Source organism: Mobula hypostoma, chromosome 3 (genome assembly GCF_963921235.1).
Source record: "Mobula hypostoma chromosome 3, sMobHyp1.1, whole genome shotgun sequence".
Classification (NCBI taxonomy): domain Eukaryota; kingdom Metazoa; phylum Chordata; class Chondrichthyes; order Myliobatiformes; family Myliobatidae; genus Mobula; species Mobula hypostoma.
In genome coordinates, this window is record NC_086099.1 from 118367049 (window position 1) to 118384100 (window position 17052).

Below are 17052 nucleotides of genomic sequence, written 5' to 3' on the forward strand. Positions count from 1 at the left end.
ATTTGTCTTGCCTGACAAATCTGTGGGTATTCTATGAAGAAGTAATAAGCAGGACAAACAAAGGAGAATCAGTGTACTTGGATTTTTTATAAGGCCTTTGACAAGATGCCCATATGAGGCTGCGAAACAAGCTACAAGCCCATAGTATTACAGAACAGATTCTAGCATGGATAAGGCTGTGGCTGATTGACATGAGGCAAAGGGTGGGAATAAAGGGAGCCTTTTCTGACTAGCTGCTAGTGACTAGTGTGTTCTTCAAGGGTCTGTGTCAGGACCGATTCTTTTCACGTTATATGTCAATGATGGAATTGATGGCTGTGTTGCAAAGTTTTCAGATGATATGAAGGTAGGTGGAGGGGCAGGTGGTTTTGATGAAGTAGAGAGGCTACAGAAGGACTTAGACAGATTAGGAGAATGGGCAAAGAAATGGCAGGTGGAATATAATGTTCGGAAGTGTATGGTTATGCACTTTGATGGAAGAAATGAAAGGTTAACTATTTTCTAAATGGAGAGAAAATACAATGATCTGAGATGCAAAGGGACTTGGGAGTCCTTGTGCAGGATTCCCTAAAGGTTAACTTGCAGGTTGAGTCTGTGATGAGGAAGGCAAATGCAATGATAGCATTCATTTCAAGAGAACTAGAATATAAAAGCAAGGATGTAATGTTGAGTCTTTATAAAGCACTGTTGAGGCCTCACGTGGAGTATTGTGAGTCAGGTTTGGGCCCCTTATCTTAGAAAGGATGTGCTGAAACTGGAGAGGGTTCAAAAGAGGTTCACAAAAATTATTCCAGCATTGAATGACTTGTCATATAAAGAGTGTTTGATAGCTCTGGGCTTCTGTTCACTAGAACTCAGAAGAATGAGGGGTGACCTCATTGAAACTTATCGAATGGTGAAAGGCCCTGATAGAGTGGATGTGGAGAGCATGTTTCCTATGGTGGGAGAGTCCAAGACCAGAGGATACAGCCTCAGAATAGAATGGAGATGAGGATGAATTTCTTTAGCCAGAGAGTGGTGAATCTGTGGAATTCTTTGCCACTGGAGCTGTAGAGGCCAAGTCTTTATGTATATTTAAGGCAGAGGTTGATAGATTCCTGATTGGTCAGGGCATGAAGGTAGATCAGAATCAGAATCAGGTTTATTATCACTGGCATGTGACGTGAAATTTGTTAATTTAGCAGCAGCAGTTCAATGCAATGCATAATCTAGCAGAGAGAGAGAGAGAGAGAAAAATAATAATTAAAACAAAACATAATAATAAATAAAAAAGTAAATCAATTGCATATATTGAATAGACTTTTTTAAATGTGCAAAAACAGAAATACTGTAAATTAAAAAAGTGAGGTAGTGTCCAAAGCTTCAACATCCATTTAGAAATCAGATGGCAGAGGGGAAGAAGCTGTTCCTGAATCGCTGAGTGTGTGCCTTCAGGTTTCCGTATCTCCTACCTGATGGTAACAGTGAGAAAAGGGCATGCCCTGGGTGCTGGAGGTCCTTAATAATGGACACTGCCTTTCTGAGACAGCGTCCATGAGGAAAAGGCAGGAGATTGGGGCTGAGAGGAAACTTGGATCAGCTATGATAAAATGGCAGAGCAGACTTGATGGGCAAATGGTCTAATTCTGCTCCTACATAGAGACATAGAAAACCTATAGCACAATACAGGCCTTTCGGCCCACAAAGCTGTGCCAATCATGTACTTACTTTAGAAATTGCCTAAGGTTACCCATAGCCCTTTATTTTTCTAAGCTCCATGTACCTATCTAGGAGTCTCTTAAAAGCCCCTATCGTATCCGTCTTCACCGCTGCCGCCGGCAGCCTCTTCCACGCACTCACCACTCTCGGCAAAAAACATACCCCTGACATCTCCTCTGTACCTACTTCCAAGCACCTTAAAACTGTGCCCTCTCGTGCTAGCCACTTCAGCCCTGGAAAAAGCCTCTGACTATCAACATGATCAATGCCTCTCATCATCTTATACACCTCTATCAGGTCATCTCTCATCCTCCGCCGCTCCAAGGAGAAAAGGCCAAGTTCACTCAACCTATTCTCATAAGGCATGCTCCCCAATCCAGGCAACATCCTTGTAAAAGTCCTCTGCACCCTTTCTATGGTTTCCACATCCTTCCTGCAGTGAGGCAACCAGAACTGAGCACTGTACTCCAAGTGGGATATGACCAGTTCCTATATAGCTGCAACATTACTTCTTGGCTCTTAAACTGAATCCCATGGTTGATGAAGGCCAATGCACTGTATGCCTTCTTAACCACAGAGTCAACCTGCGCAGCAGCTTTAAGTGTCCTATGGACTCGGACCCCAAGATCCCTCTGATCCTCCACCCTACCAAGGGTCTGACCGTTTATACTATATTCTGCCATCATATTTGACCTACCAAAATGAACCACCTCACACTTATCTGGGTTGAACTCTATCTGCCACCTCTCAGCCCAGTTTTGCATCTCATCAATGTCCCGCTGTAACCTCTGACAACGCTCCACACTATTCACAACACCCCCAACCTTTGTGCCATCAGCAAATTTACTAACCCATCCCTCCACTTCCTCATCCAGGTCACTTATAAAAATCATGAAGAGAAGGGGTCCCAGAACAGATTTCCAAGGCACAGCACTGGTCACCAACCTCCATGCAGAATATGACCCGTCTACAACCACTCTTTGCCTTCTGTGAGCAAGCTAATTCTGATCCACAAAGCAAGGTCCCCTTGGATCCCATGCCTCTTTACTTTCTCAATAAGCCTTGCATGGCATACCTTATCAAATGCTTGCTGAAGGCAGTGCGACAGTGTGACCATCAGAACCATGTTTCTATTCCTTTTCCAGCTCCAGCTCCAGCTCCCATTCACTTGCATGATCTTTGATGCTCTGGAGACTCATTTCAAGTTACGTTTCCACATTACCTAGGCAGCGTAGAAAATGCCTTCAGCCCATTCTATTCTCCTCCCACCCATCCTATTCTCCTACCGCCCACCTGCACTAGTAGCAATTTACAGCAGTCCAATCACCTCACAGAACATGTTGGCTTGTGGGAGGAAACTGGAGTGCCAGGGGGAACGTGAACTCCACATGGACAGCACCAAAGTCAAGATTGAACCTGGATCTCTGGAGCTGCGAGTTATCCACGGGTAGTGTTAACCACCACGCCTCGGTGCAACACACTGTGCCATTGTGCAGAGCGGCCACACCACTCAGAGTGCAGGATATGACCAGATGATCATCTAAAGCGTACGCAAATCTAATAGAGGGATTCAGGCTCCTGCTCATGATGACACAGGGCAGTGATTCTTAACGTCAATGTTCCCTGTAATTTGTGATGACCAGTGTGTGCAAAAATCTTCTGCTGTGCAATTTTCAGCCCAGTGACAACATATACACACTGAATATACATAGAGGGATTCATTTTAACAGCTAGTAAAACACTGTCAATAAGAACTTTGAGCTCCTCTGGGTTTGATTGTTTTTGCTCTCGTTCATCTGCTCTCTCACCAAACATACGTCTTAATGTGATTTGCTTGCTAAATGACACTTTAAAAAGTCAGGTTTCCAAATGTCACTCCACTTCTTCCCACTTGAAAATTCTCCAGCAACTTTTGCATCTTGACAATACACGCAGGTAACACCAGTTTCTGTATTGTACAGAAATATTTCTCGTAGCTGCACGTTCCTGACCTCAAGAGCTTTCAGTGTAGCAGTTTCTCCTGTTTCATTAAGCCATTCCTCTTTAAATGAACCAGCCGGCCTTTTCAACTTCACATACTTTGTTTCTTTGGAATAGTGAATCAATAATTTCTTCAATAAAAATAGTATATGTCAGCCAGTTCTAAATTCTGCAGATAAATCATCACAAACTCTATGTTGCCAACACTGTCTGCATCAGAAACTGGAAAAGGAAATGTGATTGTGTACAATCGTGAAATATACTTAACATGCCCACGAGGTAGAGCACGACAACCTTTTGTGCACAATTTAAATTCCTTTGCGCACGTGCACACGTTAGAGGAAACATTGCTTGTAGTACCTCAGTATTTTAGGTTTTGCCTTCTGAAATGGCAAAGGTTGACATCATACAATGCTTTTTTTCTGTAATAATGACACTGAACAATCATCAATAAGTTTCCACCAAAGACTATCCAACTATTGCAACTGCAGCATTGAAGACGATAAGGCACAGGAGCAGAAATAGGCTACTTGGCCCATCAAACCAAATGGCTGATCCATTTCCCCCTTAACCCCATTCTCCTGCCTTCCCTCCAAAGCCTTTCATGCCTTGACTAATCAAAAACCTATGAACCTCCGCCTTAAATGCACCCAGTGTCTTGGCCTCCACGGTCCCCTGTGGAAAAGAATTCCACAGATTTACCTCCCTTTGGCTAAAGAAATTCCTTCTCATCTCTGTTCTGAAAGGATGTCCCTCCATTTTGAGGCTGAGCCTCTGGCCCCAGACCTGCAGTCCAATATCTAACCTCTCTTTTACTCTTTATATATCTGAAGAAACCTTTGGTATCACTTTTGATATTATTGGCTGGCTTACCTTCATATATTATCTTTTCCCCACTTATGATTTTTTTTAGTTGTCTTTAGTTGGTATCTAAAAATTTCCCAATCGTCTAACTTACCACTAATTTTTGCTCTATTATATGCCCTCTCTTTTGATTTTATGTTAACTTTGACATTGTTGTCAGCCATGGTTGTGTCATCCTGCCTTTAGAGTACTTCCTCTTCTTTGGGATGTACCTATCCTGCGTCATCTGAATTGCTCGCAGAAACTCCAGCCACTGCTGCTCTGCCATCATCCCCACTAGTGTCCCCTTGCAATCAATTTTGGCCAGCACCTCTCTCATGCCTCTGTAATTCCTTTTACTTCAATGTAATACTAATACATTTGACTTTATCTTCTCCTTCTCAAATTGCAGGGAAAATTCTATTATATGATGATCACTGTTACCTAAGGGTTCCATTACTTTAAGCTCCCTAATCAAATCCAGTTCATTACACAACACCCAATCCAGAATAGCCAATCCTCAAGTGGTCTCAACCACAAGCAGCTCTATAAAGCCACCTTGGGGACATACCGCAAATTCTCACTCTTGGGATCCAGCATTAACTTGATCCTCCCAATCTATCTGCATATTGTAATTCCCCCATGACTAATGTAACAATGCCTTTACAACATGCTTTTTCTATCTCACACCATAGTTTGTAGATTACATCCTGGTTACTTTTCAGAGTCCTGTATATAGCTCCCGTCAGGGTCTTCTTACCCTTGCAGATACTTAACTCTACTTACAAGGATTCTATATCTTCTGATCCTAAGTCACCTCTTTCTAAAGATTTGATTTCATTTTTTACCAGCAGAGCCTATCCTCCTCCTTAGCCTATCTGCCTGTGCTTTCAATAGATAGTGTATCCTTGGATATTAAGCTCCCAACTACAATCATTTTTCAGCCATGGTACCCACAACATCATACCTGCCAATCTCTAACTGCAGTACAAAATCAACTAACTCATTTCATATACCCTTAAGTCCTGTATCCGACATCCTTTCCAATTTTGTCCCATTACGCTTCACCTCATCTCACTGACTGCAACCTTGCCCTATCACCTGCCTGATCTTCCTGGCATTCACTATACACTAACTCTTCTTGTAAACCATATCCCTACTCTCAGCCCTACCACCCCGGTTCCCATCCCTCTGTCAAATTGGTTTAAACTCTCCCCAACAGCTCTAGTAAGAATTTTAGTCCCCTGGATTCATCCCTTTTGTACCAGGTCATACCTTCCCCAAAAGAGATCCCAATGATCCATAAATCTGAAACCCTGTCCCCTGCACCAGTTCCTCATCCATGCATTTATCTGCCAAATCATCCTGTTCTTGCCCTCAGTGGTGTATGGCACAGGCAGCAATCCAGAGACTGATACGCTGGATGTCCTGCTTTTCAACTTTCTACCTAGCTCTCTACATTCTCTCTTTAGGACCTCTTCTCTTTTCCTTCCTATGTCATTGGTGCCAATATGTACCAAGACATCTGGCTGCTCACCACTCCCCTTCAGAAAGTCATGGACATGATCTGAGAGGTCCCTGATCCTGGCACCCAGGAGACAACATACCACCTGCGTCTCATTATCATGAATGCCAAAGCTCCAATCCTTCAGTAAGTTTCAAGCCCATTCCTGACTAGCAACTGTCTTGTCCTCGGAGACAATGAATTTCAGGATCTGTTCAAGTGTCTGAACTATCGTATAAGGGTGCTATATTGCAACAATGGCTAGATTTAATACATCTCTGTGAATAGATATTCATTTACGTCATACAGCAAAATAACTATGAGTGTGAAAGATGATGTAAAAATGAGATTGGAAGGCAAATACATTTAAGATAGTGATCCGCACTGAGTTAACATAGAAACATAACTTCAGTATGTAGTGTGTCGAGTATCTCCATGTGACCTGCTACTGTCCCTGAATTATAGAGCAGCTGTCTTGCTTCTAAATATATCAAACCACATCACAAGCACCTTCCTTTGATTGGAGGTTAATGCCATTGCCATGAGCCCGACCAAACAGCAACAGGACATTCACACATTAGCTCTTGTTACTAAGACCCGTAACTGAGGATTTTCAGCAATAATACATTTATATTTCCACTCTTATCTTCTGGTTGAGAATCGGGTGAACAATTAAAGGCCGGACCGAAGGTCGGATTTGTTTCTCTCGCTTCCCCTTGCTTGACCTTACAATGCATACTTTCCAGATCATGTTTATGTTTCTGCACTGGAGGTACAGTATGTCATTGCTGCACACTAATCTGGTAACCTAGCAATGGAAGTACATATTGTGCAATCTAAAGGGTCATGCTTCAAGCAAGCAAAACAAGGATTTTTCCATGCATACACCAAAAGGAATAACTATTGTGGCAATATTCATTTTCTGAGTTTATGAATATTCATGTTTATTATCTCAACTGGACATTTGTACCATGATGTTTGGATTACTAAAATAAATAATTACATGGACAAATATTCTCAAAGTAGAGAGCAGATGCAATTGTGTCTTTCCCTCCAAGGTAATTTCAGGACCTCAGAATTCTTCCTGATGATTAAATGCTCACACAACAACATAGTTCAATAAGTTGTGATGAAATTGCAATGATTTCTAGATACTATTGATACTACCATGTGTATTTTAACACATTAAATACAAACTCAAAACAAAATCCTCAGAATTAGAGGATTTTATAAATTTTTGTATTGTTCGTATGTATGATTTGCCTCAACCTTGTGGGAACAGACACTAGGTGCTCCAGGCATCTCAAAATGAACTAAAAATAAGACCACAAGATACAGGCGCAGAATTAGGCCATTTGGCCCATCGAGTCTGCTCCGCCATTCAATCATGGCTGATCTTTTTTTAATCTCCTCCTCAACCCCAGTTCCTGGCCTTCTCCTGTAACCTTAGATACCATGTCCAATCAAGAACCTATCAATCTCTGCCTTAAATACACAAAACAACCTGACCTCCACAGCTGCATGTGGCAACAAATTCCATAAATTCACCACCCTTTGGCTAAAGAAATTTCTCCACATCTCTGTTTTGAAAGGGTGCCCCTCTATCCTGAGGCTGTGCCCTCTTGTCCTAGACTCTCCCACCACGGGAAACATCCCTTCCACATCTACTCTGCCTGGGCCTTTCAATATTTGAAAGGTTTCAATGAGATCCCCCTCATCCTTCTAAATTCCCTAAGCCCTTTGAGTGTTATGTGAACTGCGATTGTCGTTTCATTTTCATGGTTAGCAAATTCCGATTTCTAGGATTAGTTATTATTATTTAGTTTAGTGTACACAAGCTGCTTAGGGACCCGGCCACCATACTGTCATGGAGAGAAAGAATTGGGAGAGGGAGAAATTAAGCTGATTATGGTGTAGCCAAATGCCTGTAGTGAGGACTATAGGAAACTGATACACACACAAATGTTTAATTTGAGTGATCAAAATCATATTTCTGTCCTATCGCTCATTTAGCTCTGTTACTACTGATTATACACATTGTAATTTGAAGGTTCACTGCAGAGTGAAGAATAAAGGGCTAAACATGCAATGCTCAGGGGGAAGGAGCACTTCACTGTCTTGGCTGAGATGTTAAGCCTGCCTTCATGCAAGGTTCTCTGGTGCTACTTTGAAGAAGAGCAAACTGTTCTTTCTAATTCCCTGACCAATTTTAATTTCTCTATCAAGGTCATTAAAACAGATTGTGTGGTTATTATGACATTACTCTTTGGCAGTAGCTGAATGCAACATATCCTACATTACTGCCAGTTCAAAAACATACATTGCTGGCTGTTAAACATTTCTGAGTGCCCAGGATTGTGAAAGATGCTCTAGAGATGCAAGTCTTTCCATTAATTTTTTACACAAGCCTCCAAGTTCATTGATTCTGTATGCATAATTATAAGTTGGGGACTTCCATTGAATGATTTTCAATCCATTCACTTGGATGTCTGTTGGTAAATATCTTAAGACACAGAAATATATATCAGGTCAGGGTGAAGCTAAGAAAGCAGTTATCTGCAATATCAGGCATATTGTAATTAAAGGTCCATTTATTCAAGAGAGTGCAATTGCAGTTTAACTTGCTGGACCTTGCTCTATCACCAATGCACACTCAGAATTGTGCTTGACATTCAGGAGCACTGAGAGGATTCTCCAGACCCTGGAAAAGAGGGAGATAGGAGTTCAGCAAAGATCACAAGGCATTGACAGCTGTTGGTATGAGCTGCAGCGGCAGTCAAATGAATATCCTTTCCCAAATGTCACATGCTATCTCCCGAGGATTGTCAAATCAAGAACATGGCCCCATCCTGATTAGATTTTTAGGCTCTGCCATCTGAGAAACAAAAACGTCCTCATGGATTCACAGGAATGTTTTCAAAGAGGAAAATGTAACAGACATATATTTTGGAAAATGATCAAAAGTTTTGCCAAAAGGTTAACGGGAAAAGAGACACAAGGACCATTGAACCATGTGGTGTGGAAAGAGGTCCTTTGGTTCACCGCATCAAACACACCTTCCATTTATCTTCCCCACAGCCTGGCATGGAAACACTGACACCCTCGAATGGAAAATCCTACAAAAAGTACCAGAAATGGCCTCATCCATCACGGGTAAAGCCCTCGCCACCAATGAGAATGTCTGTACGAAATGCTGTCACGGGAAAGCAGCATCCGTCATCAGGGACCCTCACCACCCAGGACCTGCTCTCTTCTCACTGCTGCCATCAGGAGGGAGGTACAGGAGCCTCAGGACTCACACCACCAGGTTCATGAACAGTTACTACCCCTCAACCATCAGGCTTCCGAACTGAAGAGAATAACTTCATTCGCCCCAACTTTGAAATGTTTCCCACAACCTATAGACTGACTTTCAAGGACTCTTCATCTCATGTTCTCAATATTTATTGCTTATTTATTTATTTATTTGCAATTTGCTGTCTTTTGAACACACAAGTTGGTGCAGTTTTTAATTGATTCTGTTATGGTTATTTTTCTATTATGGACTTATTGCATATGCCTGCAAGACAATGAATCTCAGGATTGTATATGGGGACATATATGTACTTTGTTAATAAATTTACTTTGACCATTTACAGTGACTCTCTTCCCAGATTCTGCCACATGCCCACATCTGAGGGGAAATTTATGGTGACCAATCTGCACATCTTTGGATACGAGAGGAAATCTTGGACGCCCACAGCAGATCAACGTTACTCCACACAGATCACTGGAGATCAGGATTGAAGTCATGTCACTGGAACTGAGGCACTGCTCTACTGGCTGTGAAATTGTGCCTTTCGTTTTTTTTTCTGGTGGACAAATTCATTATGGTGCCTCATTGCAGGAAGGATGTGGAAGCTTTAGTGAGGACTCAGAGAGGATTTACCAGCTTGTTGCCTGGAGTATAGAGCATGTCTTAGGGGGATAGCTTTAGCAAGCGGGGGCTTTTCTCTTTGGAGCAAAGGAAGATGACAGGCAATTTGACAGAGGTGTACATGATACAGCCAAGGCCTATATCCCAGTGCAGGAATGACTAATACAAGGGTTCATAACTTAAAGGTATTTGGAGAAAACTACAGGGGGGGGATGTAGGAAAGACATTATTTTTACGCAGAGAGCATGGGGTGGTGGTATAGGCAGATACAGTAGAGTCTTTAGTTAGGCACATGGATAAAAGTAGATTGCAGGGATATATGAAAGGGAAGGGTTAGGCTGATCTTGGAGTAGACTTTGAGGCCAGCACAACTTCATGGACCAAAAGGCCTGCACTGTAAAGTAAACACAAAATAACCTGCAGATGCTGGGGTCAAAGCAACACTCACAACACACTGGGGGAACTCAGCAGGTCGGGCAGCATCCGTGGAGAAGATCAGTCGATGTTTCGAGCCGAAATGTCGACCGATCTTTTCCACGGATGCTGCCCGACCTGCTGAGTTCCCCCAGCGTGTCGTGAGTGCTGCACTGTACAGTACTGTTCTGCTTTGTGACTGATACCATTGGTTCACGAAGAGGTTTCAGAGGTCAGGCACAAAACCGGTGAACATAAGGCCATTAGTCCTAAAGTAATTTAATTTGCTGATGACAGAGCGCCAAATCAACCTGTTCTGCTGCCTTGAAAGTTACAGTGCTGGAGGAGGTGCAAGGGCGATAAGGCAATGTAGAAATCTGGCAATAATAACAATTTTAATCATGATTATAGCTTCATCAAATGATATTGTAGGTGAACAACCTGGTTCCGTTTCAGAAGGTTGCCGAGGTGAGGGATCTTGTTATCAGCTCAGTGGAGTTGGGAAAAACAACTAGTACTGCATGCCATTCCGGCAATCTGAACGAGGGAAGAGTAGAACTGGATGCTAACAGTGAAGACATGGAAGTTTAGTATTGTTGGATAGTTTAACTGTGGAAAACATAGTACAGAGACCCGCCTACGTCAACAACCTGGTACCTTGGCATGCCATATCTTGAAAGCAAGTAGATCCTAAGACCCTTAGGATTTCCAGCAATGCTAATGCTAGTGTCCTTACAATAGTGCTCTATAACATTAGTTCTTCACAACTCATCATAAATAAACGCTCTCAGAAAGAAACATATACACTATTCTTCTGTAGACTGCTATTCAAAACACAAGTGTAATGCCAATACTTTCTTTCCACATTGATGCAGTTATAAAGAAGGCAAGACACCGGCTATATTTCATTCGGAGTTTGAAGAGATTTGACAGGTCAACAAGTGCACTCAAAAACTTCTGTAGTTGTACCGTGGAGAGCGTTCTGACAGGGTGCATCACTGTCTGGTATGGAGGGGCTACTGCACAGGACCGAAAGAAGCTGCAGAGGGTCGTAAATCTAGTCAGTTCCATCTTAGGTACTAGCCGACAAAGGACCCAGGACATCTTCAAGGAGCGGTGTCTCAGAAGGGCATCGTCCATTATTAAGGACCTCCAGCACCCAGGGCATGCCCTTTTCTCACTGTTACCATCAGGAAGGAGATACAGAAGCCAGAAGGCATACACTCAGCAATTCAGGAACAGCTTCTTCCCCTCTGTCATCCGATTCCTAAATGGACATTGAACTCTTGGACACTACCTCACTTTTTAATATATATTATTTCTTTTTACACAATTTTTAATCTATTCAATATACATGTACTGTAATTGATTTACTTATTTATCATTATTATAATATTTTTTTCTGTATTATGTATTGCATTGAACTGCTGTTGCTAAGTTAACAAATTTCACGACAGATGCCAGTTATAATAAACCAGATTCTGACTTAAGTCCATCTGGAGAAGTGTCCAGAGGTTATTTGATCAAATAGCAATTTTAAGTGTATACAGCTAACATAAGAGGAATGTGTGCCTAATCTCTCCTGTACCAGAGTTCTACTAGAAATTTGAGGATTGGTTAACAGCCAGGCTTCACTTCTTTATACATTAACCTATCCTAAATGATATGTACACGCTTTGGTTTGAACAGTTCCAAGGCTAAGGAGCTTTCCCTTTTTACTGGTAACTTCAGCATCATATCCCATTACAGGATATAGAATCCACCGACAACAATGCGAAGTCATTTTGTACTCCACCTTCAAAGCGACTTGTGGAGAACGACTAAACTGTATCACGACACTCCAACTGAACAAACGAATCCACTTGGAAGGAAAGACCTCCTGGTACCAAGTTAATAAGCTGCCGTACTAATCCTGCCCTGGCAATAACTCTCTGCTTCTCTCTCTCTCTCCACAGATGCATGCTGTCTAGCATTTTCAGCTTTTGTACAGGGTGAAGATGATAAGTGGGATGTTTGTAAATGTAGATACACTTGAATTGTAGCTTTGGAACCGGTAATGCAGGGAAAGTCGATGCTGAAGTACCCCCGGCCGGGACACGCACGTACACGAGCATGGTACGCTCACGCCAGCCAGCCGCGACCGCGGCCCGCCCGGGACACACACGTACACGTACACGAGCACGGCACGCTCACGCCAGCCAGCCGCGACCGCGGCCCACGCGGGCTCGCGCGTGATTTGGCCGGGGCCCCCGGACACTATCGCGAGATTTTGATTTATTCCGACGTAATGTGCCGTGCTGCTTATGGCGGCGCTGGAGTGCTTCTGCTGTTGGGGTGAGTAGTGGCGGATAAACGGCTCCCGCCGGTTCGTCCCCTCTTCACAACACCGTTGGCCGTGAAGGCGGTAAGGCCAGCGACATGCGGCACGGAGCGGCGAGTGTTTGGCCGACGGAGGGTGGTGGCAGGGTTTTCCGGCCCAGCACGGCCTGGCCCGGCCCGGTGGAGCTGCGCCACCGTGGGGGAGCGCCTGCTGTTTTTGTTCGTCATGTTTCTCCGCGCTGGTGGCTGACAGCGCTCCCTGAGTGGTCCTGGTGGATACATTGGGCGCTGCCCGTTCCCTCCCCCTCTGGGGGCTCATTTGGCTTCTTTAGACGTTATTTTGTCCGGTCGGAAGCCCCCACCCCTCCCCCCATGAAATTTTCTTTACGTGTGTGGAGAGCCCCTTTTTATGGATTGACGTTGATAAATGTAGCCGAGGACCAATCGGGTCCTGGCAAAGAGGCAGGACTTCCTGTACTTCAGCTGCTCGGTCTTCGTTTCCGGGCTGGTGGGCGTTCGGTCATGAGTTTAGACTACAAATACCATCGTGCATGGCGCTTGCTTTTTCCCCTTTCCGTTCGGCATTGATCCTATGCACAAGTAGGTGGTATTGCGCAACCCTGTTAGTAGGCTGTAAACAGACCAGCGGGGCCGCAGCTTCACCGAAAAACTGATTAATTCGGTTGCTTTGGATTTGTTATTCGTCATTCTAATGCATTTTCGGGATAAGTACAGAGCAAACGTTTGGGTAGCGTTGGAGCCGTATGTGTTTGATAACGAAAGGTTTCGTAGAGTTATAATTGTTGAAATGTGAACAATATTCAAATACGTGCATGAATGATTTATCTTGTAACTATAAATAATTTCCAAGATAAATTTTAGAATTTTTTGTTGATGAGTACGGGCATACTAGGATGGAAGCAGGATGGATTTTTTAAATGGCTGAGATGTCTAAAGGCTGACACAGCACATAACGAACAAGCGTCGATAAGGTTGGGCTCATGAGCATTGAGTTGGAGCCACAGGTGAGAGCTGAGTAGCTGGTCACAGGCGTCAGTGTCTACACCCCGGTATACCGCTTCGACGGGGTGGGGAGGGCGGGGGCGGGCGGGGGGCGCGGCCTTGTACCTTGGTAAGATGAGGACGAGCCTGTCCTAGTATACGTAATCAGTTAGAAAGGCTGGGCGATCGGTGAGATCCAGGAAGGCTTGCCGGCAACGCTCCGTGGAAAGGGAAGGGTGTGACAAAGTTCAGAAGACATCATGATCATCCACTGTAACTAAGGAAGACCCCACTTTAAGAACTCTCCCGCACAGATTTTCTGTCACCGTCAGACAACGATGGACAATGACTATAGCTTTAAAGGGTAGGCAGTCTAGGACACAAGGAGCAGCTTAAAGGGCGAGATTGCATAATCAGAATAAGGTTTATTATCACTGCCTAATATGTGGTTTGTTTGCAGCACCATTACAGGGCAAAGATGTAAAGGCCATTGCCCATTTAGAAACTGATGGCACAGGGGAAGAAGCTGTTCCTGTAGTGAGTGTGGGTCTTGTGGCCCCTGGACAGTAGTATTGGAAGATGGCATGTTCTAAATACTGAGGGTCCTTAATGATCATACTGCCTGGAGTCATTGTCTTGAAGTAGGAAGGATGTCCCTATGATGGAACTGGCTGTCTCCAGTCCTTGTGTTCCTGTACATTGGAGCCTGTATACCAGGCTGCGATGCAACCAATGCTGTCCACATTACACCTTAGAGAAAAATACAAATGTCTTCGACATACCAAATCCCCTCATTCTTCAAAGTAGAGCTACTGCCATACCTTGTTCATGTCTGAGGCCCAGACAGAGATGCTGACCCTTTGAGGAGGACTAGTGTGATTTTCTGTAATCTGCAATCAATCCGAGTCTTATGTTGAGTGCAGGGTCCTTGATGCAAGACCACTCAACCAGCTGATTTCCCTCCTGTATTGCCATCTGACATTTCACCAATGTTGTCTGAATTTATAAATGGTGATTAAGATTTGTATATCTGATTGGGGTGTGTACTTTATCCCTGTGTCTGGTTTAACAGGTATTGTGTTGGTAGGATTGCCATTTTGCTTAAAGGGATTCACTGGTGGTCTGATTCCTGGGATCTAAGGATTTATGGTTTGCTGATGCAGCACAGTAATAGGCCCTTCCAGTCCGATGTGACGAATTAACCTACTGACCTGTACATCTTTGGGATATGGGAGGAAAAGTACCTGGTCACAGGAAGAGCATACAAACCCCTTATAGACAGAAGCAGGATTGAACTGTTACTGGCACTGTAAAAGCATTATGCTATCCAAACAGACTGCCCTAAATTATGTTGTTCTATTATCAAAGTGGTACAGTTTGGATTTGTTTCTTTTGAAATGGGAGATATTCTTGAAGCATACAAGATTCCAAGGGGGCTTGATTGGATAAATGTTGAGATGTTTCTACTATGTGGAGTGTTGAACAAAAGGACATTCTTTTAAAAACGACATGTTTAGTAAGTCTCCTGAATTCCCTCCTCCCACACCCCCAAGGGTGGTGGAAGTCAGATCATTCAATAAATTTAAGGTGGAGAGGGATAAATATTTGAAAGTTCAAGCATTTTGGGATTGTGATGAACTGGAGGTTAGCATAGTTCACCCATATTGAATGGCAGGGCAGATTTGAAGAGCTGTGTGGTTCTCTCCCTCCTTGATTTAAAGACGCTTGTGAGAAGGCAACTAGATCTGAGAACCAGCAAATCTTCTGGTAGAGTTCATTTGTGCATTGGTAACAGAGTTCAGTTTTTGTTTCATTGTTCAGTTGTACAGTAGGGTGTCTCTTCTAAGATCAAATGTATTTACTCTTTGGCTCCCTGAGCTCATGGCTTGAGATCACTTGCGAGCAGTTAAAAGGCAATGATGCCTTGAGTTGAAATGTGAGTAACGTATATTTTTGAAAAGGCTATCTTGTTTAATCATTGTCTAACTAGTTTTTATTCAGTGTTTATTTGGAAATTGAATTTAAATTGCTAGCTGCTGTGATGCATTTAGGCTTCTTTTAAGGCCAGTAGTTTTGGGGATATCTGTATCATTCAGCGAATTGCCCATCAAGCCACTGTGATCTTGCTACAGTTTGTGTGGAGGCTATTGCAATTTCTCAAAACTTTTCACCTTGATTGTCAACCTCCAACACTGCCATGCCCCTCCCTATTTCTGCATCTCCAGCTCCACACACTATTTCCAATATACTTTTAATATCAAATTTGGAAAGCTATTTGTTTAGAAAGTACTAACCTGGTTTGTTATAATTGTAAGATCACAAATTACTGAATTTCAGAAATTTTACTTCACATACCATTCTTTTTCTCACTTGTTGCATGCCACCTTTTATAATGTCATCCTTGATTATTGACAACCTTTCCTGCATTCTGGGTATTTAATCTTGTGCTGGAGTATTGTCATTGTAGAAATCATTCAAATTATGGCTTGTTCTATCCTTTGATAGAACTTTGGGTAAATTTTGAAGGTGTGGCATTGATGTTGAATTTGTTTTTTTTATCATAATTGTTAGAAATCCAATTTAACAAGTGCCAATTAAAATCTATGCACAAACTCAGTTGTCATAACATTTTGAACATGAACTGGAGAACAAACTTAAGGATATTGGGTTTGTATTTTTTGGTTTATAGAATTTTGGGTAGTGTAGAGACTCAGCTTGGCACCTTGAGTGTGTCTCCCTGATAAAGTTTAAGGGAATGGGGGATTCTCAGATCCCTGTAAACAATGGGTTCAGTACTGACTATGTCTGTGACTGCAGTGTGTTTGAATAATGTCTCAGAGCTGCCTTCTTTGGAGCAAGATGATTGAAGTTCACTCAGATCTACATCAGATGTCTCTGGGCTTCTCACACCTTTTGATTTTGACAAAAAGCAGTACCTGATGGAAATTAGACAACATTCCTTTCTTAATTAAAGCACAAATTTGACAGATGTTCTTATCTTTGTCATTAAGTTTTGGCTCCAGCAAACCAGGTAGGACATTCCTTTCTTTAATTAAGGTGGCTGGAATGTTTATCAAACTGATTGTACTTTTGTATCAATAGTCCACTGACTTGGCCAGAATAGTTATCAAACCGATTGTTCTCTGTATCACTAGTCCATTGACTTGGCCAGAATAGTTATCAACCGATTGTTCTCTGTATCACTAGTCCATTGACTTGGCTGGAATAGTTATCAAACTGATTGTTCTTTTGTATCGGTGGCCTTATAACTTCTGACAGTTCTGACATCGGGCAGTGAACTTGTAGAACCGCCGGGGAGATGAGAAAGGGTCTCTCCCTGATGTCGGGTCCAAGTTCACTCGCCGGCTGAGCTCGA

General features: G+C 42.9%; 1 protein-coding gene across 4 annotated transcripts in view; it reads left to right on the plus strand.

The window, feature by feature from the left end:
- The first annotated feature begins 12548 nt into the window (after positions 1–12548).
- Positions 12549–17052, plus strand: part of csde1 (cold shock domain containing E1, RNA-binding) — a 101174-nt gene continuing 96670 nt past the window's right edge. For all 4 annotated transcript variants that reach the window (XM_063043644.1, XM_063043645.1, XM_063043646.1 and 1 more), the window contains exon 1: positions 12549–12689. The gene's annotated coding sequence lies outside the window, so the exon portion shown is untranslated. The remainder of the gene's footprint in view (positions 12690–17052) is intronic.